Below are 23109 nucleotides of genomic sequence, written 5' to 3'. Positions count from 1 at the left end.
TCCTCTTCCTCCTCCTCCTCGCCGCGCCCCATCCTCATCCTCCACCACCTCAACTGAGTTCTGATGGGTCGGTTCAGATGGTCTCTGAAGATCAGACACCAGAACAGAGGCGGATCAGAACCAAAGCCAGCAGCTCTGCTGAAGCTCAGGAGAACTCTGAGTCCAGATGTGGACCCTGGTCTCCTCCAGAACCTCCTCTGTTCTGCTGTGGAGGAACTGTGTGGCTTCAGTTCTGCAGCAGGACCTTCTCAGCTGCAGCAGAAGAAGAAAGGACTTCCTGTGTTCAGGTTGGATAGAAACCTGGATATTTTTCTAGCTTGTGGCTCTGCTTCCAGCGTAGATGTTCTCCAGGGTTCTGATCTGGATCTAGTGGACTGTAGAGCTCATCAGGTTTCCTCTCATCCACTTTGAGATCTTCAGCCTCCTTTAGATTCAACCTGAAGCTTCTTCTGACGGAGCTGCAGCTAATATTTAGCATGATGTTTATTATTCTAGCCTCAGTGTTCTGTTCTTCATGTGACTCCACTGAATCCAACTCTGATGTCGTCCACTTCAGAAGTGATGAAGATCCATTTTTCTTTCTCTTCCTGCTCATTTCTTTCCAAAGCTCCATTTTTTCCAGGAGGATCTTCAATGTTCTCCAGCTCTCTTTAGATGATGAAGGAACTCAGACTGACTCCACCCGGCTGGTGCTGCAGGTGAGCAGAAACAAACAAACCCTAAAGTCATTCATGTCCTCATAAATGAAACCTTAGAACTGGTTCTGGTTCTGATCACTTTTTACCGTCTCTGACATTCAGCTCTGAAGAAATGAAGAGACCACTGCACTGAACCTCATTGAAAACCTCCTGGTTATTCACCAAATATTGATTTCTGATCTCTTCCTGAGTTAATATATTAGTATTGTTGTTTCTAAATAAACTTGTTTTCTTTGCATTATTTGAGGTCTGAAGATCTTTTTCCTTATTTTCACCACTTCTCATTTTCTGCTAATAAATACTTGGAATTTCTGAGAAAAGTTGTCAGTAGTTCATAGAAAAAAAAACAAAGTTCATTTTACTCAAACATTTATGTATAAAAAGTAAAATCAGAGAAACTGGTCATTTTAAGAGGTTTCTTAATCTTTTCAAGAGCTGTATTTGGATAATTTTAAAATCACTTAATCTGTTATTAATAACCAGACAATATGCAGGTAAGAGTTTCACCAGCAGAGGGAGACAAACCCCCACTAATGAAGAGTTCAGTTGGTTCCAAGTTAAAAAAGTTTCTGGTTCAGTTGGTGCTGAACAGAACCTGGATCAGCAGAATAACAGCGGATCCAGATTTATGATTTGTGTTCAGATATTCTTCATCAACTGTTTGGATAATTTGAACAAACTGTAAGTTTGCTTTGTTTCCTACTTGAACTTTGTCATCAGGATATTCCTGCTTGTTTCTGCTCTCTGATGTTTGGAGAAAATGTTCACTTCTGATTTCAACTAAAAAACTAAAATCTGCTGTTTGAAGTTCTCTGCTGAACAGCTGGTTTTATTTATTTTCTTCTCTGAACAAACTGCTTCTTGGTTTTATTTCCTGGAATCAAACTCTGGTCTCCACCATTAAAGTCAGAAAGTCCTGTTGCTTCCTTTCAAAATAAAATAATGTTATTTTTAAAATATGTTTAATTCAGTCGGATTATTAAATAGTTAATGTTTGATAGAGCAGATAATCCACTTGTAGAGATTAATAACTAACTAAAATACTTCCTGTTCAGGTTGAATCAGTGAATGTAAATGTTGCTCCATGTCTCCATCTAGTGGACTGATAGTAGAAGTGCAGCAGCTGATGGCAGCTTCCTCTGCCTCTCTGCTGTCTGACTGCATTCACCTGACACTGATATGAAGCAGAGAAGAAGAGCCAATCAGAGGAGGAGCAGCTGATCTTTTTCCAGCTCTAATGATGTAAAGGATGATCAGAGTTGATGTGCAGATGAATGATGTGTGTTTCCTCTGCAGGTGAAGGTAGAAAGTGTGTGTGAGCTGATGTGAATTCAGCAGCATGGATCAGTGTGAGGACAGAGAGGAGGGAGTCCCTCCCTCTAAAACCACTCTGTGTGGGGAAGATGAGAGCCAGAGCAAAGGTCAGAGGTGAGGTCACCATCTCTAACTGTCCACAGCCCTTTTCACACAGCGTTCACTATATCAGGCCAGAACAGACGTGGTGATGAAGCTGCTGCTGCTCCTCTTTGCTGATTAAGTTTTAATCATCATGTTTCTGTCAGGATCCAGAGACTCAAACCAGAACCAGAACCAGAACCCAGCTGTGTGTCCTTTAAGAGTGACAGGTCAAAGGATCATCTTATTGACTTTAAATTTCCCTAAGCTCCACCATCAGAGAGGTGAGCTGTTTCTCACTGCTGTAACTGTGGAAGAAGATTCAGATGTTTGCAGTTATATTTAAAAAGAGAGATTTGATCCATTATCTATAGAAATCAGCTGCTCTATTTTAATGAAAACACCTTCATGTCTTCATCTCTGAGATGTTGATGATGATGTTCTGTTGCTTCCTGGCTCCATGTCAGACTAACAGTGGAACACATTTCCACTGGGAAATACCTGGTAAAGCCAGTTTGGTCCATCAGGACTTGGTTCCTGTGTGCATTGTGAGAGCAGTTCAGCAGGGAAGGAAAGCTTCATGATGTGGTTGGTGAGATCTGCTGGAACTCAACCAAACTGAGCTGATGTGGATCATCAGAGGTTCTGCTGGTTCAGGGCGAACAGATTATTTCACGCAGCTGAAATATCTGAAATATCCATTCTCTCCTCTCCCATAACTTTGGGGAATAAAGAGCAACTGTTTCCCAAATTCACAACAGGATTTACCAGAAAGTCTACACTCTCATCTTTCAGGACGTCTTAATTTTTGTACCCTGTTGTCAGCAGCTTCCATCCTCTTATATCAGCAATAAAAATTTATAACTACACACTAAGTGTTGGAAAACTGTGTTTGGTGACTGACTTTTATTTGTCAGGCTTAAGTGACAAAAGTTGGAAAAAGACAGATTCTGTTGGAGCTTAAAATAACAACACAAAAAACCGTCGGAATACCTGCTTTATTTATTTATTTTACAATTTTTTAAACAACAGCTGCCGATTAAACTGAATGTTAAAACCTTGACATGATTATATGAGTTGTTTTTACAGAGATATCGATCAGGAAAGCCGTGAAAATGGTCAGATCCGCCTCTCTGGCTGCAATGCGCCTCTCGAAACAGAGGAAAAGAATTTCACAGTGGGAAAAGAATTTCACAGTGGGAAAAGAATTTCACAGTGGGAACAGAATTTATCAGAAGACCGCTCCCCTCTCCCGTCCTCTGCGTTTCCTGCTCCAGGACAGCAGCTTCACTTGTTCCAGGACCGGTTCTGGTGACTCAACGACCCGCACAGCGTGGCCTCTGCTGGACATTTCTTCCACCACCGTATTGTAAATCTTCATTTCATCTGCATATTTCACCCTCAGCCGGGCTGGAAAGAGGCTCTGAAAAGGATCTGCTGCTCCTTCAGAATATTGAGCACGTCTGCGTTTTATTTTTATTTTTTCAAAATCAGAGTCCTGATCCAAACTTACTTGCTTGCTGTTCCAGGTAAAACTTTTTTTCAGCCATGGCTTGTGAAGGAAAAGTTCTTTGGTTTTAAAACTGAGGAATTTCACAACAACAGATCGCGGTGGAGGGCCTAGAGAGGGGTCCGCCCGTTTAATGTGTTTATGTGGAGCTCAGCGCCAAGCCTGATGTCATGGAGCAACTTCTCCACAAAGTCACCCATTGATGCCGAGTCTCTTTCTGCAGCCATGAATCCGTTTGTTCTCTCTTCGTGTTCGGCTCTCTGGGTCCATTAGTTTATCCTCCAGCTTTATTATTTCAGTGACGGTGTCCTCCGAGGTTAATCCTCCTGTTATGTACCGGGTCAAATGGACCCACGAAAATTATTGCTGTACCTCAGAAACGAACATGACCGGAGGGTAAAAATCTTCTCCTCCACTTTTCAATCCGACCCTCGTCTAGTCTGCCGTTCATCTTTTGAATTTCTTTGATTCCCCCCAAATTCGCATTATTTTCCTCTTACTTCCTGCAGCACCGCCTCCCATTCAGCCATATTTCCATTGTTGGTTCCTGAGTTTCAGTCAAAAGTTGCAGCTGAACTTCTTCAATTAGAGGTTCGAGATGAACAGCGGTTAGCATTAGCCGACATGCTAGCAAAATTTTCTCGGCTTTAAACGTCTATTTGGCGCTACAAAGCATCGGTTTTGAAGTATTTTGCTCACCCCAGTTCTTTTTCACCTTTATGGATGTTTTCGTTATTTTAGTGAAGTTAGGATTTCAATTTCTTAGGTTCACAGCGAGGCCATCATGGTGACGTTCAAATCTGAAGTCCTTGATGAACTTTTTAAACAGATTTTTCTCTCTGTCTCCTCAGACTGAGTGACTGTAACCTCTCAGAGAGAAGCTGTGAAGCTCTGTCCTCAGTTCTCAGCTCCCAGTCCTCCAGTCTCAGAGAACTGGACCTGAGTAACAACAACCTGCAGGATTCAGGAGTGAAGCTTCTCTCTGCTGGACTGAAGAGTCCGAACTGCAGCCTGGAAACTCTCAGGTAAAATGTTCTCAATCCTGGTGAGACCAGATTTCTGTCCATTAGCTGCTATGGAAAGATGCAAATTTAAATGTTATAGTAGGTAATAATCAAGATATATTTCTGACTGTAATGTGGCTAATTATGCTGAGTCTCAGCACATAAATGTGACGGTTTTATTTATTGCAGATTGAAAGACAAAAATGATCAGTTCAGACCTTGGGTTCTACCTCAATGTTCTCATCATGTGATGAATTGTGTGTCTGCAGCTTATCAGGCTGTTTGGTCTCAGAGGAAGGCTGTGCTTCTCTGGCCTCAGCTCTGACCTCCAACCCCTCCCATCTGAAAAAGTTGGACCTGAGCTACAATCATCCAGGAGACTCAGGAGTGAAGCTGCTGTCGGCTGGACTGAAGGATCCACACTGGAGACTGGAAGCTCTCAGGTATGGAGGAACCTGCTGCAGGAGCAGAGAAGGTCTGATAGAGGAGGAAGAGGGAGAAATGTCTTTAGTCAGTCTGCTGGGAAACATTTAGTTTGAAGCTGAATGTTTAATTTGATAATTAAATATTTAGACGCCTCATCTGGAGGCAGAGATCATTACCCAGTTTTCTGGAATATTCTCCAGACTAAGAACGGCTCACAAGCAAAAATTAAAGAGTGGGATGGGTTTAATAGTTTAATAGGGACTCTGACTAAATTAATAAAAGAAGTTCAGTTAGATTTCCATGATAATCTACTGATGGCAGAAAGGACTTTAAAACAATATTTGATGGAGCTCCAGACCAATCAGCCCCAAGAAGCAAAGATGAGAAGAAAAGTAACTCCATGTTGGTCAGATGGATGTTTCAAAGTTATGGGAGAGAAAAATAAAGAACTTTAGATTTTAAACAAAACTCACAACTTTCAGGATTTAATAAAATATAAATTACATAAAAAGTGTTGTTTAAATTTTCTTCTTTAACTACTTGGATTGTTTGAACAAACTGCAAGTTTGATTTGTTTATTGAATTTTTTTCATCACTTTAACTTTTTCCTGATTGTTTCTAATCTCTGACATTTGGAGAAAAGTTTCACTTCTGATTTCAGCTGAAACTTTAATATCTCTGCTGTTTGAAGGCTAATCTACAGGATTATTAGATTATTGATGAACTGGAATCAAACAACATGATGAACAGCTGATGTTTCACTGTTTTCTTCTCCGAACTGGTTCATGTTTTTATTTCCTGGTACCGAACTCTAGTCTCCACCATTAACGTCAGCAACAGTTTCCTATTGCTTCCTTTCAAAATAAAATATTATTAAAATGGGTTTGATTCAGTCAGATGATTAAATAGTTCATCTTTAATGGAGCGAATAATCCACTTGTAGAAATTAATAATTGTGAACTATAAGACTTGTTCAGGTTGAATCAGTGAATGTAAATGTTGCTCCATGTCTCCATCTAGTGGACTGATAGTAGAAGTGCAGCAGCTGATGGCAGCTTCCTCTGCCTCTCTGCTGTCTGACTGCATTCACCTGACACTGATATGAAGCAGAGAAGAAGAGCCAATCAGAGGAGGAGCAGCTGATCTTTTTCCAGCTCTAATGATGTAAAGGATGATTAGGCCTGTTGCGATAAACAATAAATCAATTAATCTTACGATAAATTAAAACTACCGACGTCATTTTAATTATCGGCATTATCGTCTCTTCCGACCTTTTTCTCTTTCAGCTAATGACACTGAATGAAAAAAGGCTCAACTCCGGTGCTCTCCGCTGACTCCTCCCTTCCTAATTTCCTTAGTTTAATGCCCAGCGCACACGACACGATCTTAGAGCTGTCAGCCGATTGTCGGCCCATTTTCAAAACTTGACAGACCACACATTAGGTATAACGGTTCGATCGGGTTCGTTCCTGCCGTGTGGTGTCCAACAATGGGCACAAAATAATAATTACAAGTCCAGTGAACTAATTTTAAAACCAGGTATTAATCAATGCATTACTACAATCTACCTGCAATGCATGTGGCTAGTGTCAGTCCTGACTGAATGAAAATCATTAGAACCTATTTACGTGACGTTAAGGAAGAACAGCTGAAAAGTTACCGGTTTTGCTCCAACTCCTCCCCTTGTCATTTCTATATTCTTTGCATGTTGAATAAACATTAATGTTGTTTCCACATATCATCTCCAATGTCCGCTGGACTTCGGGTTGCGCCGTGTCAGCTGTTTGGGATTCCCCTCCGTAATTTCCCCTCAGAAAGCGTGGAGGAGAATCCACTCTTTCTAACCTCTGATTTAGATCAGAGCGGCAACAAGGATCTACCATAACACACCACACAATCTTAGAAAGACCAACGTGCTAAGATTGTCGTAAGGGGAAAAATAGGAGCAAAAAATTGTGTAGTGTGAACTATTGCATCAGGTAGTCGATGTGCCCATCTTCTCTATTTAAATCTAATTAATACTGAAGGGCAACATAGTATACATACTTCATAATCTGCCCTCTTTTGGTTGAATGCAGTATTTATTTCCACTTTGGCTTTATGTTGTTTAGTTTTTTTTCCAGTACATTTTTAGTTAATGGAGACTGAGAATCCATTTTATTTTTGTTTTTGGTTGTTTTGTTTATTTTGTTTATCAGTTCCAGTGTTTAGTGTTCTTTTGAAAATAAAGTGTATCTAACTTTGGCAAGAAATCACATGCATTATTACATCATTTTCAGTGTATAAAGGTCTTCAAACAATATTATCGCTTATCGCAATAATTTTGAGACAATTAATCGTTCAGCAAAATTTGCTATCGTGACAGGCCTAAGGATGATCATAGTTGATGTGCAGATGAATGATGTGTGTTTCCTCTGCAGGTGAAGCTAGAAAGTGTGTGTGAGCTGATGTGAATTCAGCAGCATGGATCAGTGTGAGGACAGAGAGGAGGGAGTCCCTCCCTCTAAAACCACTCTGTGTGGGGAAGATGAGAGCCAGAGCAAAGGTCAGAGGTGAGGTCACCATCTCTAACTGTCCACAGCCCTTTTCACATAGCGTTCACTATATCAGGCCAGAACAGACGTGGTGATGAAGCTGCTGCTGCTCCTCTTTGCTGATTAAGTTTTAATCATCATGTTTCTGTCAGGATCCATCAGAGACTCAAACCAGAACCAGAACCAGAACCCAGCTGTGTGTCCTTTAAGAGTGACTGGTCAAAGGATGAGATCATTGATTTTAAATCTCCTGGATCTCCACCGTCAGAGAGGTGAGCTGTTTCTAACTGCTGTAACTGTGGAAGCTGAACCAGTAAGTTTCAGATGTTCGCAGTTATATTTAAATATAGACTTTTGATCCATTATCTACAGCAGGTGTCACCAACTTTTTTGAGACTGGGAGCTACATCACGGGTACAGAGTAACACGAAGTTTGAAACAGATATAAATTTTCTTGGCTCAGCCTTTGTAACAATAATACATACACGTATATACTGTATGATTACATGCGGTCTAATCATACTAATGTTAGGGACTACTCACAATAGTTATCAGTACGGGCGGCTATGGTTAATTGCTATTATGTGACCAGAAGTTCTTAGTTCTGAGTTTTAAGTTTGATTCCCTTTTGGAGCATTTTGATGTGATTCTAAATTGCACTTTTACTCTTAGTAAAGAGTAAAGTATGGATTAGTCCAGTAGCACCTGCAGCTGCACGGTTGTACGCACCTTGAGATTTTCCCTTGAATAAAAAAAGAAAGGAATAGTTATTGTATGTTTTATTATCTAACCCTCTTTACTATTAACAAAATTGTGGAGAAAAAAAAAGATATTGTGTGTCAAAACATCTTGTACGTAGCGCACATCAGTGTGAGTCTGTGGGGGAGGGGGGGCAAAATGCTAAATATTATTGGTCACTCATTTTACTTTTGTTAATTTATCACTTTTTCTGTGAGCTAAAAATGAATGAGCTCCTCCCGTTGTTCTACGGTCCTGCCTGAGCTTTTTACCATGCGTGGTTCTGACGGGGTCGCCGGTTTATTAGCCTTTTTGTGGTTTCTCGAACTGAAAAGCTGTCGGGTCACCCGTTGGCTGACATCAGCAGATGTTGTTCGTTACTCTACCAATAGTCAGAGCCGCCCACTCCTCACAACTCCTCTGAGCTGACTACTGACCAGTTCTCTATCTAACAGGTCCGGAATATCTCTAAGACCTGGGTCTTACCCTACAGGAGGTCTATGAGAGATAATCTGTTTAAACTGGTGGCAAGAGAGGCTCGTCTAGCTCTAACTACCTTCGATCCAGAAGTTACGACCCTCTACAGTTAAGGGACAGTCAACTGAGTAGCCCTCACAGCTGCGTAGTCCCAGTAACCACTTCTGTTAACGGTAGCCCCCTCTCTAAAATAACCCGCACTTGGAAACGGCTAGATTAGATTTAGTGACTTAGATTCAAGTCCCAGGGTCGTTATTTGTATACTCACTAAAGGAAAGTCTGAAGCCACCACATCACTAGAATCATGTACACTAATTTTACTTTAATTGGAGAAACTAAAATAATCAATGACTCAATTAATTTCAATGTCCACCAACCTCTACAGAATTTTAATAAAATATATTTATTAAGCAAGCTTTAGCAGGGATAAGTGACATACAGATTAATTATTAGAGATTACAGTACTAATTTAAAATAATAAAATCAACATAAACTAAACATTTTATCCTAACTCCCTTCCCTGACTTGTGTCACTAATGAACTGAGAGAGGCTTTTGGGGAGCAGTTCGACTCCTACCCAGATGGCAGTTGATCTTGGCAACAGAAGTCTTCAATTCCTTAGTCAGAACCTTTGTCTTTGTGTGGAAAAATCCTCTTTAGAATAGAAGCAAAGCAGAATTGGTCCTTTTCCTTTGAACGCCCAATTCTTTATCCCTCCAGGGATCTTTGTCTTTTCTCCAAGTCTGTTGCAGTTGGTTTGAGATCGTTGGGTTGAGGCAGAGTCGGCGGTAGAATCAAGAGCCAGGGCTGGGGGCTGATGGATCTTGTCCCTTCTTGGCAGCGCGAAGTCTCAACTTCCCCATAGCCCCAAAGTGCTGTTCTCTGCTGATCTTTTCTCTGCGTCCTCCTGTTGACTCGTCTTCAGCGCCGCGGACTAAGAACAGTTTGTTCCTCTTTCTGCCGTCTTTTATACTATCTCAGCCCATTGTTGTGTATGGGGGAGATGGTGTACGTGACTTCTTGAACGTTCGATGAGTCTGTGGAAAGTCCCAACCATCAGCCTCTGCGTAACTTACAGCGTTAAACATCATGTGAACTTCCTCGTTTTACGAGGCAGATGACATCTTTCGCAATCTGTACTTCCTTAAACTCTCCTGCTCCCCCGCTCCACTCAGCTTGCCTATTGAGATAGATAAGAGATAAGATAAATCTTTATTGTCATTGTCACAAGGACAACAAAATTCAAAGGGTGCCATCAGTCGGTGCACATGCCCAAAAACAAAAAATAACTGTCTCACAATTCACACACAACGCACGAATCAACAAACAACTGGCAAAAAAAAAATTAAGAACAGCCACATTCTCACATACATCATTTATGATGATTAATGGTTGTTTTTGATTGCATTTAGTTTTGTTATTGCTATCGGGTAAAAACTGTCAGGTCCTCCAGTGAGGGGAGAGGGCAGCCAATGATTTTTTGGGCTGTATTCACAACCCTTTGGAGAGCTTTCCTTTGAGCCGTAGTGCTGCTGTTATACCATATGCAGATACAGTAGGTCAGTATGCTCTCTATGGAGCACTTGTAGAAGGACACCAGCAGCTTCTCCTTGATGTTGTTCCTCCTGAGAACCCTCAGGAAATACAGTCTTTGCTGGGCCTTTTTTATCAGCTCGAAGGTGTTCATGTTCCATGTGAGGCCCTGCTCAATGTGGACCCCCAGGAAACGGAAATCAGTTACCCTCTTCACACATTTTCCCCCAATGGTTAGTGGTGTAATGTCCGTTTTATTCCTCCTGTAATCTATTATGAGTTCTTTTGTCTTTGAGTTGTTGAGGAGCAGATTGTTCTCCCTGCACCACTGCAACAGCCGCTCCACCTCACCCCTGTAGGCGGACTCGTCGCCTCCTGAGATGAGCCCCACCACTGTGGTGTCATCAGCAAACTTGATGATGGTGTTGCTGTGGTGGGAAGAGGTGCAGTCGTATGTGTACAGACAATAGAGCAGGGGGCTCAGCACACAGCCCTATAGAGAGCCAGTACTAAGGCTGAGGGCAGTGGATGTATGTTTTCCCACCCTAACTCTCTGCTGTCGGTTGGTCAGTAAACTCAGAATCCATATGTAGGTGGAGTGAGGGAGGCCCAGGTCCCCCAATTTGTCCACCAGTCTGTGAGGGAGGATGGCATTAAAAGCAGAGCTGTAGTCTACAAAGAGCATCCGCACATAGCTCCCCTGCTGCTCCAGATGTGACAGAGCAGCATGGAGGGCCGTGATCACAGCGTCCTCTGTGGATCTGTTGGGTGTGTAGGCGAACTGGTGGTGGTCAAAGCCAGGAGGGAGAAGTGCTGTGATGTGACCCCGGACCAGTTTTTCAAAACACTTCGTCACCACAGGGGTTAGTGCCACTGGCCGGTAGTCGTTGAGGCAAGAGATGTGAGGTTTCTTGGGTATGGGGACTATGGTGGAAGATTTCAGGCAGGATGGGACTGTAGACAGGGCTAGGGACTGGTTGAAGATCCTGGTGAAGACTCCAGCCAGCTGATCGGCGCAGTCTTTCAGGACACGTCCAGGGACGCCATCAGGTCCTGCAGCCTTCCTTGGGTTGACAGCCCGCACATTGCGGGTGCTCCTCGTGCTCGTGCACGTGCTCATGCTCGTGCTCCTCTACAACGAGGGGTGTGGTGTTGTGGGTTGCTTGGTGTAGTGTGGCTGCCTCTGTTGGCTTCACCTCAAAGTGGGCAAAGAAGAGGTTCAGCTCCTCTGCCAGCATGGCGTCGCCTTCCGCAGCTGCGAGGTTGGTCCTGTAGTTGGTGAGATGCTGGATTCCCTGCCACACCTGCCTGCTGTTGTTGCTGTCAAGGTAGCCCTCTATCCTCCTCCTGTAGTCAGACTTAGCCATTCTGATGCCGCTCTTCAAGTTAGCTCGGGCTGTACTGTAGATGATCCTGTCCCCAGACCTGAAGGCGGCATTCCTGGTCTTTAGCAGTCGCTGGACCTCCTGAGTCATCCAGGGCTTCTGGTTTGGGAACACCCGGATGCGTTTATCCACAGCTACAGTGTCAATACAGTTCTTGATATAGCACAGTACACTGTCCGTAAAAACCTCCAGGTCCTGATGTTCAAAAACATCCCAGTTTGTCCTGTCGAAACAGTCCTGCAGCTGCTGTGTCGCATCCTTGGGCCAGGATTTGATGGTTTTGGTGATGGTTGGAGCAGTTTTCCTGAGGGGGGCATAAGCAGGAATTAAATGCAGTGACAGGTGATCCGACTGACCCAGGTGAGGAAGTGGTCTAGCCCTGTAGCCTAGCTTGATGTTGGAGTAGACTTTGTCCAGAGTGTTAGCCTCTCTTGTAGCACACTTTACATGCTGGTGGAATTTGGGGAGCGCTGTCTTCAAGTCTGCATGGTTGAAGTTCCCCACTATGATGTGCACAGCATCTGGATAGATGCTCTGCAGATGGCTAATGCTGCCATGCAAAAGTCCAATAGCTGTTTTAGCATTAGCATCCGGTGGGATGTAAACACCATGACTACGGTGAACTCTCTGGGGAGGTATATATGTCTGCATCTAACAGTCACATACTCCAGGTCTGGGGAGCAATGGCTGATGACAGTCGCTGTGTTAGTACGCCAGGTGTTGTTCACGTACACGCAGAGCCCTCCTCCTCTGCTCTTACCGGAGTCCTTCGTACTGTCGTGGCGCTGTACTGTGTAGCCTGCTAGCTCGGTGGCAGAGTCCACTACGTCTGGATGCAGCCAGGTCTCCGTGATCAGAAGAATACAGCTGTCCTTCACTGCGCTGTGAGATGCAGCCTGTAGTCTCAGTTCATCCATCTTGTTTGCAAGGGATCTGGCGTTCGAGAGAAACAGGCTGGGGAGCGGTGGTTTGTGTGGTTGCCTCCGTAGCCTAGCTAGCACGCCGGCCCTGCAGCCCCGCTTCTGCCTTCTCTCTCTATGCCACCGTCGCTTCCTTCCTGCTGTTATGGTAATCCACGGCGCGCCGGGGCTCCTCGCTATGTCCCCTGGAATATTGAACAAGCGTTGAAAATATTGCGACAGCCTGAAAACAGGACCTCACCCATTACATTAATTCCAGCTTTTCAAATCATTACATTTCTGTTAATTCATTAGAAATCATTAACACAATCATCTTATCATTTACATTCATCATAACTTTGAGTATGTTTTTAAATCACCACGTTCCTATAATCCATTATTAATTATCAACCACGATTGTAAATCACATACATAACTATCAATCATAATCATCATGTTTTTATAATCATTACAGATTAAAATACAAAAATACATTTCAGAAAATCATTCAGTGTTTAAATTATATGTGCACATACATTTTTATTTATCTTTAATTATACTGAAATCAAACTGCAAGATTACTTATTTCTCTCAGGCCTTCATGCTCTGTTTTTTGCGTGTACCTGGAAAGATCTCACAAACCTATGCATGTTTTCATGACAATGTCAAAAGAAAAAGTTAGACAGATCGGAGAGTAGCATAAAACTACCACTACACCTGACCAGCACAAACCTAAACCACAAAAGCAGTGGACATTTTTTTAAATTTTAATCAAATGATGCAAAATAATAAAGACATGAAAGCGAAGCCTAACGGAAAGAGGAGGATGTTGATTTCCTGGTTCAGGTGATGCAACATTGTTTGCTTAATTTCCACTTAATTTTGGGGGAACGTTTCGTCTGAGATGCTCAGTAGGAGCAACAGATGTCTGCCATCCGGTGACCCGTCAGAACCGCGCACACGGTAAAAAGCTCAGCCGGAATCCAAACAACTGCTGTTAGGACAACGAGTGGGATCAAACTCTGCTCATTCATTTCCAGCCTACAGAAAAAGCGCCAAGCTGGAAATGAACAAAATGAACAGATATAATGTGAGCTCACTGGCTTCCAAGGATCTACAGGATTCATTTTAAAATCCTTTCTATAACATCCAGGAGAGGACCCCACATGGACACACACCCACATATCTCAAACTTCCTCCATGTCCACATCATGTCAGATCTAGTCATCAGAACCTGATGGATGTCCCACACTGTCCTGAAGACCTGTGTGGACAGAGCCTTCACTTCCACTGTCCCCAAGCTCTGGGAAACTGTCTCCACCAGCACCAGATCTAATGACAGTTTGGACTGTTTGAAGTCCAAGTTCAACATCAACATTTTAAAATGTCTTCTAGGTGATTTTGGTGTTACTGCTCTTCATCTTTGTAGTTCATCTTCCTCTTTTTAACTTCACTCAATTTTGTTCATATGATGCTCTGTTTCTCTGCTTCAAGTACATTTAATGTGAAAGTCTTGGTGATTTAATTTCTGAATACTGCTGGATGAATATTTCCTGACTTCCTAATTGCTCCTGGTTCCTCCACAGAGTGGACCAGCAGAGCTCAGAGGTTCCCAGTTGCCCGTCTGCCCAGCAGCATCAAACACAGCTAGACTCCATATTTATGGTCTGTACATGAACAACAACTTTTCCATGGGTTCTGTTCACAGTCATCTCCATGCTGCACTTTGTAGACCAGAGGAGTGTCAGTCTGTCAAACATCCATCTGGTGTTTGGCTCCTTGATTTCAGTCTGATGTTTCCTTCATCTATTATTCTATTCCAGACGCTGGAGGACAACATTGTCACTTTTCTGAAGAACGAACTGAAGAAGATCCATAAGATTCTGAGTCCAGATGACCCAGAATGCTCAGAGAGTCAGAGAGATGATGATGAGGTGTTGGAAGGTGAGGATGAAGAGCAGAGGAGGAGCAGCAGAGAGGCAGTGATGAAGATCACACTGAACTTCCTGCGGAGGATGAAGCAAGAGGAGCTGGCTGATCATCTGAGGAGCAGTAAGAGCATTTCTACAAAAGCTTAACCTGATGGATCAATAAGACATTTACTGAAATTTGAAGAGATGGAATCACATTTATGCAAAACATCTTGAGAATAAAATTTTATCTAGTTCTTGATTTTACTTTTTGTCTTATTTTAGAACGTCTTGCTGCAGTTTGTCTACATAAACTTAAATCTGGTCTGAAGAAGAAGTTCCAGTCTGTGTTTGAGGGAATCGCTAAAGCAGGAAGTCCAACCCTTCTGAACCAGATCTACACAGAGCTCTACATCACAGAGGGAGGGACTGGAGAGGTCAATGATGAACATGAGGTCAGACAGATTGAAACAGCATCCAGGAAAACACACAGACCAGAAACAACAATCAGACAAGAAGACATCTTTAAAGTCACACCTGGAAGAGATCAACCAATCAGAACAGTGATGACAAAGGGAGTGGCTGGCATTGGGAAAACAGTCCTAACACAGAAGTTCACTCTGAACTGGGCTGAAGACAAAGCCCACCAGAACATCCAGTTCATATTTCCATTCACATTCAGAGAGCTGAATGTGTTGAAAGAGAAAAAGTTCAGCTTGGTGGAACTCATTCATCACTTCTTTAGTGAAACCAAAGAAATCTGCAGCTTTGAACACTTCCAGGTTCTGTTCATCTTTGATGGTCTGGATGAGAGTCGACTTTCGCTGGACTTACACAACAAGGAGATCCTGACTGATGCTACAGAGTCCACCTCAGTGGACGTTCTGCTGACAAACCTTATCAGGGGGAAACTGCTTCCCTCTGCTCTCCTCTGGATAACCACACGACCTGCAACAGCTAATCAGATCCCTCCTCAGTGTGTCGGCATGGTGACAGAGGTCAGGGGTTTCAATGACCCACAGAAGGAGGAGTACTTCAGGAAGAGATTCAGAGATAAGCAGCAGGCCAGCAGGATCATCTCCCACATAAAGACATCACGAAGCCTCCACATCATGTGCCACATCCCAGTCTTCTGCTGGATCACTGCTACAGTTCTGGAGGATGTGTTGGAGACCAGAGAGGGAGGAGAGCTGCCCAACACCCTGACGGAGATGTACATCCACTTCCTGGTTGTTCAGACCAAAGTGAAGAAGGTCAAGTATGATGCAGGAGCTGAAACAGATCCACACTGGAGTCCAGAGAGCAGGAAGATGATTGAGTCTCTGGGAAAACTGGCTTTTGATGAGCTGCAGAAAGGAAACCTGATCTTCTATGAATCCGACCTGACAGAGTGTGGCATCAATATCAGAGCAGCCTCAATGTACTCAGGAGTGTTCACACAGATCTTTAAAGAGGAGAGAGGGCTGTACCAGGACAAGGTGTTCTGCTTCGTCCATCTGAGTGTTCAGGAGTTTCTTGCTGCTCTTCATGTTCATCTGAACTTCATCAACTCTGGTGTCAACCTGATGGGAGAAAAACAAACACTTAGGAAACCTTCATTATTTAATAAACTTAAACTAAAATCTCTCCATCAGAGAGCTGTTGACCAGGCCTTACAGAGTCCAAATGGACACCTGGACTTGTTCCTCCGCTTCCTCCTGGGACTTTCACTGCAGACCAATCAGAAACTCTTAAAAGGTCTGCTGAAACAGACAGGAAGTAGCTCACAGACCAATCAGGAAACAGTTCAGTACATTAAGGAGAAAATCAGTAAACATGTGTCTGCAGAGAAAAGCATCAATCTGTTCCACTGTCTGAATGAACTGAATGATCGTTCTCTAGTGGAGGAGATCCAACGGTCTCTGAGTTCAGAAAGTCTCTCCACAGATAATCTGTCTCCTGCTCAGTGGTCAGCTCTGGGTTTCATCTTAGTGTCATCAGGAAAAGATCTGGATGTGTTTGACCTGAAGAAATACTCTGCTTCAGAGGAGGCTCTTCTGAGGCTGCTGCCAGTGGTTAAAGCCTCCAACAAAGCTCTGTAAGGTCACAGATTGTTACTGCAGTTATTTTTGATAGAAATATGCTAATGATGAGGTAAATATACACTGCTCAAACAAATAAAGGGAACACTCAAATAACACATCCTAGATCTGAATGAAAGACATATTCTCATTGAATACTTTGTTCTGTACAAAGTTGAATGTGCTGACAACAAAATCACACAAAAATCATCAATGGAAATCAAATTTATTAACCAATGGAGGCCTGGATTTGGAGCCACACACAAAACTAAAGTGAAATACCACTACACGCTGATCCAACTTTAATGTAATGTCCTTAAAACAAGTGAAAATGAGGCTCAGTATTGTGTGTGGCCTCCACGTGCCTGTATGACCTCCCTACAACCCCTGGGCATGCTCCTGATGAGGTGGCGGATGGTCTCCTGAGGGATCTCCTCCCAGACCTGGACTAAAGCATCCGCCAACTCCTGGACAGTCTGTGGTGCAACGTGACGTTGGTGGATGGAGCGAGACATGATGTCCCAGATGTGCTCAATCGGATTCAGGTCTGGGGAACGGGCTGGCCAGTCCATAGCTTCAATGCCTTCATCTTGCAGGAACTGCTGACGCACTCCAGCCACATGAGGTCTAGCATTGTCCTGCATTAGGAGGAACCCAGGGCCAACCACACCAGCATATGGTCTCACAAGGGGTCTGAGGATCTCATCTCGGTACCTAATGGCAGTCAGGCTACCTCTGGTGAACACATGGAGGGCTGTGCAGCCCTCCAAAGAAATGCCACCCCACACCATTACTGACCCACTGCCAAACCGGTCATGCTGAAGGATGTTGCAGGCAGCAGACCGCTCTCCACGGCGTCTCCAGACTCTGTCACGTCTGTCACATGTGCTCAGTGTGAACCTGCTTTCATCTGTGAAGAGCACAAGGTGCCAGTGGCGAATTTGCCAATCCTGTTGTTCTCTGGCAAATGCCAAGCATCCTGCACGGTGTTGGGCTGTGAGCACAACCCCCATCTGTGGACGTCGGGCCCTCATACCATCCTCATGGAGTTGGTTTCTAACCGTTTGTGCAGACACATGCACATTTGTGGCCTGCTGAAGGTCATTTTGCAGGGCTCTGGCAGTGCTCCTCCTGTTCCTTCTTGCACAAAGGCGGAGGTAGCGGTCCTGCTGCTGGGTTGTTGCCCTCCTACGGCCTCCTCCACGTCTCCTGGTGTACTGGCCTGTCTCCTGGTAGCGCCTCCAGCCTCTGGACACTACGCTGACAGACACAGCAAACCTTCTTGACACAGCTCGCATTGATGTGCCATCCTGGATGAGCTGCACTACCTGAGCCACTTGTGTGGGTTGTGGAGTCCGTCTCATGCTACCACGAGTGTGAAAGCACCACCAACATTCAAAACTGACCAAAACATCAGTCAGACAGCATAGGTACTGAGAAGTGGTCTGTGGTCCCAACTCCAGAACCACTCCTTTATTGAGTGTGTCTTGCTAATTGCCAATAATTTCCACCTGTTGTCTATTCCATTTGCACAACAGCAGGTGAAATTGATTGTCAATCAGTGTTGCTTCCTAAGTGGACAGTTTGATTTCACAGAAGTTTGATTTACTTGGAGTTATATTGTGTTGTTTAAGTGTTCCCTTTATTTTTTTGAGCAGTGTATATATATATATATATATATATATATATATATATATATATATATATATATATTAATGTCAAGTTATTTTCTAATTTATGCAGCTTCCCCACTTGAGAAGGGATGGACAAAACGATGTAAACTCTTATTAACAGGGTTTTACTCAAAGGACAAAGCAGTTTTCTTCATTTTTTATCCTCCATTTATTTAATGTGTGTCATGATATTCCATGAATGGTCCAAAGCAGGTAAAAACCTTTAAACAAACCCAAAAGAAAAAAAGAAAATAATTACTAATCTGCATGTAATTTTACATAAATTAATTCCACTCAATCTACAAAGCAAATGATGACAAACTATATAAACAATACTAAGCAAACCACTGTTAATCAAACCCACAAAGTAATTAAAGTTAAATGAACAAGTAACTAAACTGAAGTTCTCTAACTTTAAAATACATTCCACATTAATATTTACAATTACATAATATTTTAATTTATTTAAATATACAAATATTCACCTTTCAATATTAATCATAAATATTTACTTTATAAATATAAATAGCTAATGCTAAATTGATTAATAGTTAACCTTAGCACCCAATCACAACAACAATCAATTCAATCATTAAAATCAGTCAATCAGTTTCAGACTTCACCACCATAATCCACCTCTTCAGTTCAGACGCTGTGGTTAATAGGCGTTAATTTGCCAGTAAAGCTGGCGGCCCGCTGTTGGGATGTGAGTAACTTTGCAGTCCGATCTGTCTTACCGGCTGCCTCTCCGCTCGTTTACAGATTTGTCCAGATCTGCACAAATTCCAGGATTTCTGATGAAGAGTCCCCAAACTCCAGTCCTCTCTGTTTGGCTTTCTTTTCCACATTTTTTTCTTTCATTGTCCGTCCCTCTTTTAGGTCCATGTGGAACATAGTGAGCGCATGTCTCTTTTTTTTTCTGATTTGACTTCACAATTAATGCTTCAGTTTAGGGCTGCACAGTGGTGCAGTTGGTAGTACTGTTGTCTTGCAACAAGAAGGTCCTGGGTTCAATTCCCGGCCCGGGGTCTTTCTGCACGGAGTTTGCATGTTCTACCTGTGCATGTGTGGGTTCTCTCCGGCTTCCTCCCACAGTCCAAAAACATGACTGTTAGGTTAATTGGTCTCTCCAAATTCTCCCTAGGTGTGTGTCTGTGTGAATGTTTGTTTGTCCTGTGCGTCTCTGTGTTGCCCTGCGACAGGCTGGCGACCTGTCCAGGGTGACCCTGCCTCTTGCCTGGAATGTTAGCTGGAGACCAGCAACCCTCCCGACCCCATTAGGGACAAGAGTGTAAGAAAATGGATGGACTGATGTTTCAGTTTATATATTGGTGCATTGTCTCTTCAAATTGTCTCACTGGGGGGGATGTGTAAAGGAGACAGAGACTTACTTCAGCAGTTGAACATACTATTACATATTAAAGCAGCAAAACTTCTACTCTTTATGTTAAAATGTAAATTGTACTAATTTAGCTAATTGTGGAATTTTATAATTCGATTTCTAGCCTCTTTGTTGCCTGTAGTTCTGTCCTTTAAGGCTGGAGGACTAACTATAGAATGCACCAGTTCGCAACAAAAGGCAACGTAAATATGTGTAAAATAAGATAGTTCCTTCTCTGTCCAAGAAAAATATAGAAAAATATAAATTTTTAAGAAGTGATTAAAAATAGATTTTTCTCTCTGTCTCCTCAGACTGAGTGACTGTAACCTCTCAGAGAGAAGCTGTGAAGCTCTGTCCTCAGTTCTCAGCTCCCAGTCCTCCAGTCTCAGAGAACTGGACCTGAGTAACAACAACCTGCAGGATTCAGGAGTGAAGCTTCTCTCTGATGGACTGAAGAGTCCAAACTGCAACCTGGAAACTCTCAGGTAAAATGTTCTCAATCCTGGTGAAACCAGATTTTTGTCTACTAGCTCCTAGCAGCAGTGATGGCATAGTTACTTTGAAAAAGTAACTTTAATCAGATTACTGATTACTCCTTGAAAAAGTAACTCAGTTAGATTCCTGATTACTTGATTTGGAAAGTAACTAAGTTACATTAAAAGTAACTTTTTTAGTTACTTTCAGCAGCTGCTAACAACAATGCTGTGAAAATTACATTGATCTTTACCAATACTTAATTGTAAGCTATTTTATAATGGTAACATCAACAATGTGTCTCCACCTATAAGGTTGAACTGAAGGGGAGATTTTTTAATGGTTACAGTACAAAGAAAACATTAGTAATTTGTGCATGTTTTTGTGTGTTCCACTATTGTCTGGAAAACTCTAAGAAGGATTTTAACCCCCTCTTCACCCCACCAGCCTCCAGGTTGTGAGTTACGGCCCTGAGTTTGGTGTCAGAGCACAGAGCTCCTCCTGCAGCTCCACAACTCAGATGGCTCCTGCAAAGATTTGTGACACTTATCTTAATATTAATAATTATAATGGCGTTTAGTTGCACAACTTTACGGACTCGTTCATTCGTGGCTGTTTTCACGTTTATTGCGCTGTTCAGATTAGTCTCGATGTTTCCAATGTTCTGGATAGCTCAACGTGATTGACAGGTAATATATTAACTTGACATTAACAAAGACACAGCAGGATGGATCATCCAGGAAATGATGGACAGGGAGAGCCTGACTAAAACTAATTGGAGGTTGGACACATTCTGGGTTTTATTTCTGCTTATTTCCAAGCCCAAATGAGTAACTTCACGTTAAAAAACGAGCCCAAAAAGCGCAACCCACGACTCAATAAATTTGTATGCAACTTTAAAAAAGAAAAAGGCCACAGCCGCTTATAATAATCGGACTTGGCGACAGAAACTCAGAATAGTTCCTGTTTTTCTACCAACAAAATGCTCATCTCCCTCTTCCCTCCATTCACTGTTCCTCTGACTGTGACGCTGCGGCCTGACTCCGCTCTCTAGTGTCTTTTTCTTCAAAAGCCTGAGGTGCAGGTGTGTTTTTTCGAGAGAAGAACATAGTTATCGGTAGTTGTTGTTGCTCCTTTTTCTTCTGGGCAAAAACATTTGCCAATATTTCCCAAGCTGTATTACGTACATTTAAATGCCGTAACGTTGTTAACATTACAGGTAGAGAAGAAACGCGGAGACTGTTTAGTCAATCAGGACGCAGAACACAATGCAGTGTGAAAAAAAATAACTGCACAAAAAACTCCGCGAAGCAGCGAGGCCATGAAAAGGTGAACCTGTCATGAAGTGGTGTGGTGAGGGGTGGTGAGGCAGACGCAGCAGACCCAGGACGCAGTGAATAATGATGATTTAATGAACAAAATAAATCCAAAACAGTCCAAAAACACAGGCAGCCAGAAATCCCACAACAAGCAACGAGGACCCGACAAAGAACCGACACACAGGTGACACTAAATACACTGGGGGTAATCAGGGAACAAGAAACACCTGGGAACTAATCAAGGGGAGAACAGGACAACACAGAGACACCGAAAACTTGAAATTAACACACAGAAAACACAGAACACGACAGAATCACTTTATAGTGTTAGATTAGAATCAGTATGAGCCCCACAGCGGCCTGAATCCGACGGCCAACTGCTGCCTTATTTGTTCGTTCTCTCACTCTTTTATTTTACCAAGACTGCCAGAACCACTTTGTGTCCAGACTTGGGTTTAATAAAACCTCTTTGTTAAAAACATCTTCTGGTCTGGACTTTGTATTTTGTGAGTTCTGTGTGATGACATGAGGATCGTAACATATTGGTGGCCCATCCTATTCCAACAAAATGTTTAAAACATATTTGGAGGGCCATTCAATGTTGTGATATTTATGAATGCAGTTTTAATTGTGGTGACGTCTGAAAGTGTGTTTTCCATGTGTTTAGTAACTTTTAGTGTCAGGTTGGTGGGGTGTTTTCAGAACTCTTTAATTTAAATACTGGGTTAAATTTCCCTGTATTTAATGTTTGGCTAGTGATTGTTTTAGGAGCAAATTTGTTTCTATTTTTCCCACATTAGTTTTGTTGTAATTTTTGTTCATAAAATAGTTTTTGTCATTGCTGCTCAGTTTTCCATCTCTGTATCCAACAGTTAAAAAATGGAAAGATGAAATTCCAGATTTGCTCTGCTTTGATTCTAGCTGGTGTTTCCCTCAAACCAGCTCTGATGCTGATCCTCAAACTAAGCCTGATGCTGTTCTTCAGCCCAGCCTTGATTCTCAGGCTTCATTGGACTCTTTCTGTTAAAACTGATATGGGATTAATTTAGTTCATAGAGGAATTTAATATTTCTCTTGCCAGCCTCCTTGTTGCCTTTAGTTCAGTCCTTCATGGCTGGAGGCCCATCTATAGACTGAACCAGTTCACAACAAAACTCAACATAATTATATATAAAACAGTCCCTTAAATCAGTAAAGAGGAACATTGTTGACTGGAAAAAGACACATTTTGAAGAATTGTTTAATAACAGATTTTTCTCTCTGTCTCCTCAGACTGAGTGACTGTAACCTCTCAGAGAGAAGCTGTGAAGCTCTGACCTCAGTTCTCAGCTCCCAGTCCTCCAGTCTCAGAGAACTGGACCTGAGTAACAACAACCTGCAGGATTCAGGAGTGAAGCTTCTCTCTGCTGGACTGAAGAGTCTAAACTGCAACCTGGAAACTCTCAGGTAACTCTGGGCACTTGACAAATTGCTGCATCTTAGGAGCAAAAAGAAACATTATAACAGATCCCAGCAGTTGCTTGGCTTTCTTATTTATTCCACATGTTGCAAATACATCCATCCATCCATCCATCCATCCATCCACCAGTTCAGACCTTGAGTTCTACCTCAATGTTCTCATATTCTCATCATGTGATGAATTGTGTGTCTGCAGCTTATCAGGCTGTTTGGTCTCAAAGAAAGGCTGTGCTTC

At 42.7% G+C, this 23109-nt stretch overlaps 1 protein-coding gene and 1 long non-coding RNA gene across 2 annotated transcripts in view; both read left to right on the top strand.

Annotated features, from left to right (window-relative positions):
* LOC116724472 (NACHT, LRR and PYD domains-containing protein 3-like) overlaps window positions 1-23109 on the top strand; it is a 331270-nt gene that overhangs the window by 148050 nt on the left and 160111 nt on the right. The window lies entirely within an intron of this gene.
* LOC116724702 (uncharacterized) lies at window positions 8485-14177 on the top strand. The gene is made up of 3 exons (XR_004340257.1): window positions 8485-8677; window positions 9056-9059; window positions 13272-14177. It is a non-coding gene; the product is annotated as an uncharacterized LOC116724702 (long non-coding RNA).

This window comes from Xiphophorus hellerii, chromosome 8 (assembly GCF_003331165.1).
Source record: "Xiphophorus hellerii strain 12219 chromosome 8, Xiphophorus_hellerii-4.1, whole genome shotgun sequence".
NCBI classification, from domain to species: domain Eukaryota; kingdom Metazoa; phylum Chordata; class Actinopteri; order Cyprinodontiformes; family Poeciliidae; genus Xiphophorus; species Xiphophorus hellerii.
This window is presented reverse-complemented; position numbering and strand designations above follow the sequence as displayed.